General features: G+C 43.7%; 1 protein-coding gene and 1 long non-coding RNA gene across 4 annotated transcripts in view; one reads left to right on the forward strand and one right to left on the reverse strand.

Moving 5' to 3' along the window:
• CA10 (carbonic anhydrase 10) overlaps positions 1-12,022 on the forward strand; it is a 487,235-nt gene that overhangs the window by 386,064 nt on the left and 89,149 nt on the right. The gene's annotated exons all lie outside the window — the stretch shown is intronic.
• The window catches only part of LOC109489642, a 70,479-nt gene that overhangs the window by 6,601 nt on the left and 51,856 nt on the right, over positions 1-12,022 (reverse strand). Inside the window, exons 4-5 of one of the 2 annotated variants that reach the window (XR_002142688.1) lie at positions 8,620-8,734; positions 4,506-4,625 (exon numbers count right to left, since the gene is read on the reverse strand). This is a non-coding gene — a long non-coding RNA (uncharacterized LOC109489642). Of the gene's footprint in view, positions 1-4,505; positions 4,626-8,619; positions 8,735-12,022 lie in introns of those variants that run through there. The other variant, XR_004619826.1, reaches the window with a different exon arrangement.

Consider the following 12,022-nt stretch of genomic DNA (forward strand, 5'->3'; position numbering starts at 1 on the left):
TCTCTGCTAGGTACCAGGGGTACAAAGATTTAAAAAAGCAAAAAACAAAAACAAAAAAACACAAAGCTCCTACCACAGAGGAGTTTAAAGACTACTATGTTCAAATCATTTAAAATATAGTCATTCTGTTGTGGAGAGGTACAAAGACCCTGGCCAACTCACAGGAAGAAGTGACAGATTCTCCCTGAAGGGGTCAGGAGAAGCATCCCAGAGGTGGGGCCCTTTGAACTGGGCTAAGAGAGGCAATGCAGAATAATGTTTGAGAACATCAGCTCTGGAGCCAAAGAACGGCAATTTGTACCTACTGCTGTGATACACACTTACTGCGTGACCTTGAGATGGTTTCTTGATCCTTCTAAGGCTGAGTTTAGAAACCTCGCAAGGTTATTTTGAAAATTAAGTGGGATTTCAGATGTAAGGAACACTTAGAGTACTCATGAGTTGATAAACAACAAAGAGAAAGCAGGAAATGAGGGGTGAAAAAGGCACCAACGTGTGTCAGGGCCCTGTGTGTATTGGGGAAGCAGCAGGTAGAGCTCATCTGTGCTCTATTAGTAATGGCTGCGTAGAGGACAGGGAGGAGCAGGAATGAGCCTCCTTCCTGGATCCACAGGAAAAAATACTGAGATTGATTAGGGATGTCTGCCAAAGGCACCTTAATGGAAAAACTCCCTAGAGTTGCAGATTCTGAGCTAGAATATAGCAGGGAAGATGATGAAAACAAGGTGAAAATCCATGGATTGAGAGTGACTGGGGACTGTCTGAATTAGAGAATATTTTAAATTAGATAAACACTCCCTTTTTAAATACATATTATTTCAATATTTGTAGCAATTTTATTTGTTGGTTTCGTTGCTCATTTATTTGCTTTTATTTCTTTGCTTTTCTCCCTCACTGAACTGTTATATTCTGATCCTTATCATAATATTGCCTCTGACTAAAAATTAATTTATTAATGAATTTCTTAAATGAATGAGTGAAAAAATGTGAATGGTTACTTGGCTAAAATCTTTAACTTTGTAGAATTCCTTAGAATTGCCTCTTTCTTCAGTGTTTGATAAGGGCACGTTGTAGTTTGTATAGGAACTACAATTTTGGAGTAAATGAGTGTCTCCAAAATCCTTAAGGGAAACATATAACAAGTTGATCTCTCAACGTATTAATTTTCCTAGACATACCCAGACCACAGGTATCAGGCACTCCAAGGAATCTGCATTTTTAAAGCCCCCAAGAGAGTCTGGTGATTAGGTTTTTGAAGCACTGGCTCTGCTAGCACATTATTAAGTGCTCTCAATGAATAAAGCATCTAAACAGAGTTGCAAATGAGAATTAACTGGGGACCGTTGTCAAAATATTTACATTTCAATCCTTCGCTAATGCAATTGAATCAGGGTCTCCTGGGGGGAATCCAGATAGGCACCTTTGCATAAATTCCCCCCAAGAGATTTTGGTGAGTGACCACTGCACCAGTTTTAGCTCAGAATCTGCCTGAATTATCCCAGTTTTCTCAACAATGAGGACTTAATCAACAAAACCATATTGTGCAAAAATTAAAAAGGGCACCTGGGTGTTATCACAAATGGCAAAGCTGGGGTGCTGTCTAGACAGATGGGATTTGGGGAACAGCTTCCCAAACAGGCAAGCCTGAGCCTTGGCCTCAGCATAAATACTGTTACACCTTGTCTTGGGCAGACCACATCAGCTGTGTCAAATTTCTTTCCACGCCCTTTGGTATGAGTGGTCTCAGTATGAGTGGTCTCTGAACTGGTGTGGGTTTAGGTGCAAGAAATCAGAATGCTGGAAGCACCAAAGCAATGTCATGTGTCTAAGTGTTGGCATTGTCTTTGAGATATTTAAGAGTTTAGTGACCAAGAAAAGTTTGGTACCTTCTCTGTGGCATGATGAAAAAGACCTAGGGTCCATGGATGGAAGTCCTAGAAAGATGGAATTCAGCAAAATAAATATATGTTCTAACAATGACAGCTGTTCATTGATGGCATGAGTTTGCCTCAGAAAATAGTGAATTCCCATCACTGGAATTATTAAGCATGGAATGGAATTTGAGGACTTCATAAGAGAGACTCATCTCATATCCCCATGAGCAAGGAATGCACCCTCCAGTGCTAACATCCCATGCAATCTATGATTTCCTTATAAAAAATGTCCTCCAACCGGACTCCACTGAGTGTTAGCTCTAAAGTAAACATAGCCCATTCTGTAGGTTAATGTCTTTATTTTTATGTTGTGCTCTCTTCAAAGCCACCTTTGGTCTCTGTTTTTGGCTATCCTCTGAGAGGACCTAAGTAGACACTTCTAACAACAGAGCGTGTGTTTATTTTGTTGACAATGAATAATCACATCGCCATCTGTCCCATCTATCATCGCTGATCGTGATAAGTCAATTAATGCCAGGCATTTTCCTTGGCACAGCGCAACAGTCGTTATCTCAAGAGCTGTAGATTAATTGCAGTCTTGTCTAGTGAGGTTATTGTAATTGATGGTAATCATTTGCTTTGTTTTATAAAGCTGCGTGGATGTACGACACAGTCAGCAACTGCGTTTTTTTAAAAATTATTCATGTCCTACGCAGAGCACTCCTGGATGCCTTGTTGGGGGTTGGTGATAAATGAGCATATTCAGGGATTCAAATGTCTCCATTTTTTCAAAAGGGGAAAATTAACCGTTTTTAATAAGGAAGACCCTTGGCTTGCTAATCACATCTAACCAGTTAGATTCATGTCCACTCGAAAGTAGGGTATTTACGAAAAGAAACAGATGCATTAACCAGGCAAAAGATAATATTTGAAAAGGATCATGGGGAGGGGTGAAGTTCCAGTAGCGAGGCTAGACAAAAAAAGAAGCATTCTTATTGAGTGGAAGTTGGAAATGTTCATTTTGAAAACCTTCCTTAAGTTCTTTTCAAAGGCGTAAGGGAGTATCTATCCTGGGACTCGCACCAGCCACTTCGTGGGAAACCTCTACCAGGTCTTCTCGCTCATTCCATCCATCTTCCTGTGTCTCCAAGTGCTTCTGCTGGGTGCCGAGCTCCACAGCCCCACAGAGCAGACAGTCTATTGTGGGACACGTATATTTAAAATACAGTGTCACGTGGCTTATACTGAAGGATGCTTCTGGAAGGGGGTTATGAAATAGCTCTCAGGACTGTTTTAGGGCAAGGACAGATGGACACCGCTGTGGCGTGACACGGTGGCTGCTCCCGTGGGAGGCGAGGTAGGAACATGGGCCTTTCCCGGCTCAGCCCCTTGAGTCTCTGATTCTGCTCCCACCGTCTGAGCAAGGAACCGGGCCACAGTTGTTGCTGTGAATGTGGATGAGATTGTTTCGTTAAAAGGGGGAACCAAAGTCGTATGTTATTTTTTGTTTGTTTGTTTGCGTATCTATTTAGTTAGTGGCTCTGAACCAGAATAGAGAAAACAGTTATCTCCGTGCAAACAACTGAGAAATGCAGAAAATGCAGGCCCTGTCCCCTTAAAGGAGTCAGTTATTTGCATCCCTTAGAGACTGGCTGCACTGAAGCCACACAAATGTGGAGGAATAAGCGACACCAAATTGTCCTGAAGTGTGCCAGAGTATGAAAAGCGCTGAGGAGCTCATCACGGAGAACCAGGGCCCCATTAGGCACATAACGGCTCTGGGGGGAGGTACTCAGGCAATGTAATTAGCACTTTGCCGGGAGGCTGGGACCTCCCTGTAGAGATGTTTGTTGGCACAATGGAGTTTTGAAGGGGAATGAGAATAGGGATGTTTAAGAACTCCCTGAGTGCCGTGGTAAAGGTGTTCCATCTGTCCTGAATGCCAGCTTTCTCTCTCTCTTCCTCATTCCCGCACAGCCCCCCCACCTCCCACCCCAGAGCTTTCCAAGCTTCCTTCCCTCCTCCCAGCCGGTGACTCCCAGGGAATCCTCCATATTCACCTATCAGCAGTCCACAAGCCCGAGCCTGTGGGCCAAATCCAGTGGAGTAGCTAAGAATGGTTTACATGTTTAAAGGATTGTTGCTGTTTTAAAAAAAAAAGAAAAGAAAAGAAAAAAAAGAACGTGCAACAGAAACCATGTGTGGCCTGCAAAAACCAAAATATTTACAAAATATCTGGTCTTTTACACAAAAATATTGCTGACCCCAATCTATTAAATTGCCCATCACTGTAGATTTTATAACTGTATACTCTCAGTTCTCTTGGAACTGGAGTTCTTTGTTGATAGAGATTTTATTTTGATCATCACTGTATTCCCAGCACTTTGTACATTGTCAGACACATGAGGGCAGAGTCCACAAATGGTTACTGAATGAAAGAATAAATGATCTTCGTAAACCCCTTACAGACAGGGACTTTTTTCACTATTTCATCTTTGTATACCAAACACCTAGCACAGTACCCAACATACAGTAGGTGTTCAATCGATGCTTGTGGAGTGAGTCCTTCAATCACTGAATCCATAACTCAATCAACTATTGGCGACCTAGGAATTCAAAACTTACAGGTTTTTTTCCTGGAATTTTGGGTGTGTTGTATTCATTGACTATATCAGGAATATGCAGCCTCATTTCAATGGAAGATGGGGTGTTTCAGTGAAGGCTGTCCAAAGCATCAAGTTCTACTAGAAACTAGAAAAGAGGAAGAGTGGTTTAGTTCACAGCCACCACTCAGGCAGTTCTGGGCTTTCTTTGAGAAAGGATTGTACTTTGAGAGATGCAAAATGTACTAACAAGGTACTAACCTAGCCCTCTTCTCAATGTGGTAAAGAACATTAATGCAATGAACACTTCAGTATCACCTTGGAGGAACAAGGCACAGACTTGAGTCAGTTAGTTTGCAGCACAATCCAGAGCTTGCTCGGTCACGCCCACAGGTGGCTACAGAATCTCACTTCTAACACCCAGACACGGTTTACGTGCTTCCTGATTTGCTTTTCATTTATTCCTTCTGTCATTCATTCAGCTGACAAATATTGAGTGCCTACCATGGGCTCCAGTGAAGAAAACACATAAAAATCCTTCCTGTGTGGTGCTCACAGTCAAGTGAGAATGGACCAGTAATAAATAGCAAACATAATAAATGAGTAAATGCATAGGGTAATTTAGAATAGGATTAACACTATGCGAAAAGAAAGAGGAGGGATCAGAGCATGAGGAGGGGAGGTAATGAGTTACAAGGTAAGCAGGATGGTCCGCGTAAGCTGCATTGTGAGGATGCCATCTGTGAGGTTGCCATAGAGATGTCTAGGGGAAGGACATTCCAGGCAGAGGTAACAGCTGGTACCATGGCTTTGAAGTGGGAGAGAGCTGTGAGCGTCCTAGGAAGAGGGAGAGCAGCACGAGCACAGGGGTAAGTGAGAGGGCATGAGAAGTCAAGGAGGTGAGAGTAGGTGGGGACGCTGCCCATCAGGTCCTCTTTGCGTGGACTTTGTATGGACTTTGGCCATGATTCTCAATGAATTCCAAAGCACAACATAAATTCTCCCATTTAATCACCCAATGCTAGTTCAGTGAAGTTGCTTCTTAGCGTTATATCCCTCTTACCTGGAGAAACTAAGACCCAAGACCGCGCAGACAGTAAATGATTGAGGTTGGGCTTAGCTCAGGTCTTCTGATTGATAACATCACTTAACATAAGCTGAAGTTTACCTACCCATAAACCCCAGAGTAGTGACTGTTTGCCTGCTCTGGGCCCTAGCCCAGGGGGGAAGTTCAAGGATCTGTGGACCATGAAGAAGACCCTGAGTTCCCAGAATGTTAGCTCCCTGCAGGCACAGAGTAGGTCACACTTTTTAATATGTCCTCATACATGTGATAGGCACCTGACAGATATTATTGAATGAAAAGATTGAATGAGCAAATGAAGATAACTTAAAATATTGCAACTTTCAGAATGCCTAAATGATGCCCAGTATATCATGAATTTCAATTCTGTTGTCATAATGGCAAACCTAATAAAGTTAATGTCAATATCAACAAAATATCTAGACATTTTATGTGAAGTTATTCACAAATATGGAGTAAGTGAATTCTTCAGGGTCCCTGGGAGGAGGAATGGAACAATGGATAGCCAATGTGCTAGAAAAACTCATGTAGATTCCTCATTTCAGCCCTGGAATTACTCCCAGGATCAGACCAGGGAATTTGTCTTTGCCAATGCTAGAAGCAAAGTTCTGGATCCCCAGAGCCAATCCCACTCAGAGTTAGCAAACTGGCCTTCGAGAAGCAAAGCAAACAGAAGTCAGAAACCCAGATGGTGATGGGGCATATTATGATGCCAGCAAGCAGATGATGACTGTGATCTAAGGATAGGGAGTCTTCCCTTCAGACATTCTTATAATTAACTTCTGGGAAGGGACAACCCAATCAAGTCAGCAGCTTCCTGGATTGATAATTTTGGATAGACACGATGGGGCAGCCAATGAGAGAAGACATTGCATTTAAAGGTAATTGGTGAGGTCAACTCATTATCCCATGGACTTCCATCCTAACCTGCCTCATACCTCTGACCTGGTCCTGCCAGGATGGCATTATGACAGCCACCACCCTCCTGTACTGGACTCTAGTGTCCTCCCTGATAGTCCTTCTAAAGCAAGGAAGGAGGTATTATATTACAAAGACATTGTTAAAGATAGGCATTAACTGGGACTTATCAGGGTTCAGTGTAGAACCTGTCACCATGGAGACCACCAGTGTACGGCTTTACAAGTGTCGAATGTGATCTTCCTTTATTTAGTAACCAATGGCATTGCAGTTAAGGATGGGTACTGGATCCAACACTTCTACAAGCCAGCTGTACCCTTTGTCACCCATGTCCAAAGCCACAGGAATAAAATCAATTGGAAAAGAAAGGTGTGAAGTAAGAATGACCCATTCATTTCTACTCTGACCACTGTCAAGAGTTCACTAAAATTTGCAGAGGTTCCACCAAAGATCACATCTACTTCAAGGTATAGACCTGCTATTGAAAAGAAAAAGTCTGCTCAAAGCCTCTGTCTGAAGTGTTAAAATTGGAGGTCCCATGGAGGTCACCTCTTCCAACCCACTTACTGTACAGAAGAAAACTCAGATGCCAGAGAGGGTAAGAGCCCTGCCAAAAGTCACTGAGAGTCAGTGGCAGAGTTAGGAGCAAACCTAAGTTTCTGGCCCCCTACTTTGAGATTTAAAATTTTTCAGATAAAAAAATGTAAATTATATACAATCCCAAGGTTCAGCAGACCGTTTGAGATCATCTGGTTTAGTTGCCCCGTAGAGCAGGTGTGGTTTGATAATCAGATTCCCTAGCTTAGTGAGCCGAACCCATCACAAGGATATTTATGCAGCCAGCCTCAAAAAGGTAAAGACATGGGCAGATTATTTTCCAAATGTGGGCACTCATCAGCATCCATGCAGAGATGGATCTAGAAGTCACCAAATCACCCCAACGAAAATACCACCCATGTGAGAACCATAATAGTGCCTGATTGCAAGAAATGTAGAAATGAAAGACTGGAAGACTAAAATAGAAAGTAAAATTCCTGAAAGATCCTTTGGTTAGTCTTAATATGAAAAGGCAATCATGAGGACCTAAGAATATAAGCCAGGCTTTTCTACAGTTTGAATCTCCCCTTCCACCCACTCTCCCTAATAACCATCTAGAACAGCTCAGTGATATTAAATATAAGTAATCTAGATAATAATATTGCAAAATTAAATCATAAGATGTCTAGCCGCTCCATGGATATGCTGCCATACAATTCAAAATAAAGCCGTTTAAAACCCTCAGATTCATTTGCTCTGACATATCGATAAACTTTTGCTGAAACAAAGCTAATCATCTCAATGGTGCTGACTTAATTGCTCGCCAGTTGACGGATAATAAACAGACCTGAGGATTAAAATATGAACTAATTACTGTACTCAATTCCATTTACTTGATTTCATGTTCCATTAATTTTTTGCATCATTTCTGGTAGAAGCCTTAGATTTATGGTTGCCCCAAATGAATTATGCCACTTAGTTGCCTGTGGCATGCTCGTGTTCAGAATTGGCTGGAAAGGGCAGAATTCTGGGCAGTAAATATTTAGCCGAAGCAGCCTAGGATATAGTAAGTGAAGGTAATTATCCATTCCCAAATACCAGCCAGAGTCAGCCTCTATAAATCTATCCCCATCTCGGCAGTAAAAGGGCAACACTAGGATTGCTCTCATGATTATTCATTGGATCAGCTTGTTAGAGGCAGTTTCCAAGAGCAGTAGTTGCCTTGGCCCAGAAGAGGGCTGCAGGAAAGCAGGGGCAAGCACCCCGTGGGGAAAGGACAGTGAGTGGCCTGGGAGTCAGATAATTGGGCCACCGGACAGAGGGTAACGTTTTTACTTAAAAGATCTGCCCTCAACACCCCGTTCGGTCACCTACTAGCTGTGTGATCTCGGCAAGGGCAAAACAGGGCAAATCACTTACCCTTCTTTAACCTTTTTAAACTCTGATTTGGGTTTAATAACGCCAGTCCTATATACATGATCGGTGGATTGTGTGTGGAGAGAAAGCCCTCCTGTGATAGGGCTTCCTAAGCTGCAAAGTGTTGTACCAGTCATCTAGTCCAAAATCTTTGCAGAGAAGACATATAAAGATAATCACAACATACCAAGAGGGTGGCTCCCATCGGCTTTCATTTACTGAGCAGGTCCGATGACCCAGTTCGGCACCTCTCACACCCAGTGTTCACAACGAACCTGTGAGCTGACACTCGGAAGCACCATCTGTACAAAAAGGAAAAGAAAGGCAGAGAGATTAAAGAACCTGTTTTCAGGGGCGCCCGGGTGGCACAGCGGTTAGGTGTCTGCCTTCGGCTCAGGGCGTGATCCCGGCGTATGGGATCGAGCCCCACGTCAGGCTCCTCCACTATGAGCCTGCTTCTTCCTCTCCCACTCCCTCTGCTTGTGTTCCCTCTCTTGCTGGCTATCTCTATCTCTGTCGAATAAATAAATAAAATCTTTAAAAAAAAAAAAAAAAGAACCTGTTTTCAGTCACATGGTTCATATGGGGAAGAGTGGGGATTTGAACCCTGGTCTCTGACTTCAGCTATGCAAAGTCAAGGCACCTAACTGGTTCTGCTTCTAAGTAGCTGCTTGACCACGGGTAAGTTCATTCTCTAATCACGAGTGCCCTGTGTGTCACCTGAGAGGATTTTTCAGCCCCTCCCTGTTCTGCACCAGCCTGAGGAATAACCCCCACTTTTTCTGGCCGCAAAGGGAGACGGGAGCCTATGTCTCCAAGTAGCACGAATTGCAATGGGAAGAATGACAGAGCATCATTTTGTGCTCCTGCCGAGGACTGTGGATTCATTCACCTGCCCCTCTCAGATGGACAGTAACTAGGACATTACATGCAGATGCACAGTGATGTTTATTTCTCTCTCGTCTTTGAAATACAATAAGCAAGGTATTGTATATCTGTAAATTTGTGTATAAACACATCTGTTTCTCACTGCAAAGCATGGGAAACCATATTCCTTCGTCTCAGAGGTGACTTGGACAAATACATTTTCTTGCAGTGGATCTGTTTGCTGAGCTAGAAATTTCTGGATTGAGTCTTAAAAATGGACCCTGCAGGAGCTGTTTAGCAAAATGATCTTAGCCAGGAGGTTTTTAAATCACACTCCTGGCCAGGAAAAGGGGGAAGGCCCAGCGATCACCAGATACCGGCCTCAGGACTCAGTGGCCCTGCTCCAGGTTTTTCAAAGCAAATAGCTGTGTCTGCTTCAGGAAAGACCATTGTGGTGGATCCAAACGGCCACCCAGAACAACTGTTGTTTCCATAAGGTCCTCAGTGGGGATCACACATTTCCTGTTGCACCTGCCTGTCTAGGGCTGATGTGTTCCCCTGCCCCCAGGTGACGAGTTGGGACCTACTTGCATGAGCAGTGGTTAATCGCAGAGGTTAAAATCGCCAGAGTTATTCATTCCCATGTTTGAATCTGGCTTTGTCACACACACCTGTGACCTTGCGCAAGTTACTCAACCTGCTTTGTCCTTCAGTGTCCTTATTGATGAGACTAACAGCGATGCCCATCCGTAGGGCTCCCCTCCCCAGCTTTATTGAGGTAGCATTTACCTGCAATAAAAGTCAGCAATTTTAACCGTACGAGTCAACATATCTTCATAAATATATAGTCACGTAACCACCGCAACAACTATGATCTTGAACACTTTCATCACCACCACAGGTACCCTCATGGCCCTCAGCGTCCAATGCCCTCACCCCTGGCAGCCACTGATCTGCTATCACTGTAGTTTTTGCTTTTTTCAAATTTCAGTGGACTCATACAGTATGTAGTCTTTTTTTTAACTTTATTTTTTGAATTATCATAAGTTAACTGTTTCCCTTTGGCATACAGTTCTCTGAGCTTTAGCACGTACAGATTTGCATAACCATTATCATAATCAGGATCCAGAACAGTTCTACCCTATAGGGCTGTTTTCAGGATTAAGAGGATCAGTGTATGTAAAGTGCTCAGAACAGGACCTGGCACGCAGTGAGCGCTCAGAAATGGTAGTGTTTATTGGCAACAGTATGTTTCTTCGAGCTGCATCTTTCAAGGTCAGCATTTCTACCCTCTGTCCCCATCTAAGAATCCAGAGTGGCATCCATGCGGAAAGTGAGATTCCTACATTTCACCTTTCCTGATTGCTGATTTCTGATCAGTGTCAATACTCCCTAAAGGAGGGCCACAGACGTGCCACCCACTGGCCAGGGTGTTTGTCCTCAGAACTGCACCTCTTTCTAGTCATCACAGGGGCCCTGTGCAGGCCAGTCAGGCCCCTGCTGACACCAGCTTGGAAGTGTGGGGGAAATAATCTGCAGGACCATGTGCAAGGAAGTGCAATCCCCATCCTGGCCTCTGAGAGCGCCCTTCCCCCTCCCCAGAGAAGGACTCCTTTGTTCTTGCAAAGATCACCAGCAAGCATTTTGCTCTGGGTCTGAGGCAAACCTTGAGCTACCTGGATAGGATGATCACATGCTCCTAGGGCAGTCTAGATTGAGGCCAGTTGGTCCTGGTGTCATTGAAAGAGCACTTCCTTTTCTCTCAAAAATGCCCCACTTCGTACAGTGAATCATACAGTCACCCTGTGTCTAGAAGACCTTGGGCAAGCTGCTCAGCCTCTCTGGATCTCCTCCCCCTCATCCAGAAAATGGGAGGATTGGAGTAGCTCAGTCAGAGCCCTTCCAGCATCAAGGGGCCCAGGGAAGTAAAATCTTCCTGTGTAAGTTCATCATCACATATAAACATTGACTGAGGGGGTCGTTGTGCTGTCTGGAGAGTCAGAAACAGAGGTCTGCAATAAAATCTTTATGCTACATTGGAGAGGTTCCCCCCAAAGATTAAGTATATACTCTGTAATATACTCTGATACCACCATCCTATCCCCTTTAAGGTAAAAGCTTGGGAAATTAAGACATTTGGTGTGACACCAAAAATTAAATCTGAGCTTGTTCCTCTGACTTGGATATGTCGCTGCACTTGTTATAATGCCTGAAATATGGAAGCTCCTACTTGCGTCCCTGTTACCTCGGCCACAGTACTAGCAGTACCAGCACGCGCACGCACGCGCATACACACACGCACGCATTCTACAAGGCTTCGGTCATTCAGCTACCTCCCAGGTAAAATGCTCCCGTGGTTAGTAGGGTATTTTACTAGAAACTACAGGTTTCCCTTCAACCATTTTGCTCTGTGTATTTTAATTACAATTTAAGTGATTTCTCTACACAGAGCACCCCTAGGAAGAAACCCCAGAAATTATCATCATCCACTTAGGCTTTGTTTCAATTCCAGTCTTTAGAGAGCCAGAACAGCCAGAAGATTCTGTCACCATCAGCCCTTCTGTAAATCCCTATTGGTGTCAGCATTTAGCCCTCTTTGCCATCAAACAAAAGGGAGAGGGTTTCTGCTTCAAAAGGCAATTGCAAGCTTTGCTTTTGAAAACTTCGGGGGCATCCAAACACTCAGTCCCACCAAGCTCTAGGGCTGCTTCTGGAGTATTCAT

This window comes from Ailuropoda melanoleuca, chromosome 13 (assembly GCF_002007445.2).
Source record: "Ailuropoda melanoleuca isolate Jingjing chromosome 13, ASM200744v2, whole genome shotgun sequence".
Taxonomy (NCBI): domain Eukaryota; kingdom Metazoa; phylum Chordata; class Mammalia; order Carnivora; family Ursidae; genus Ailuropoda; species Ailuropoda melanoleuca.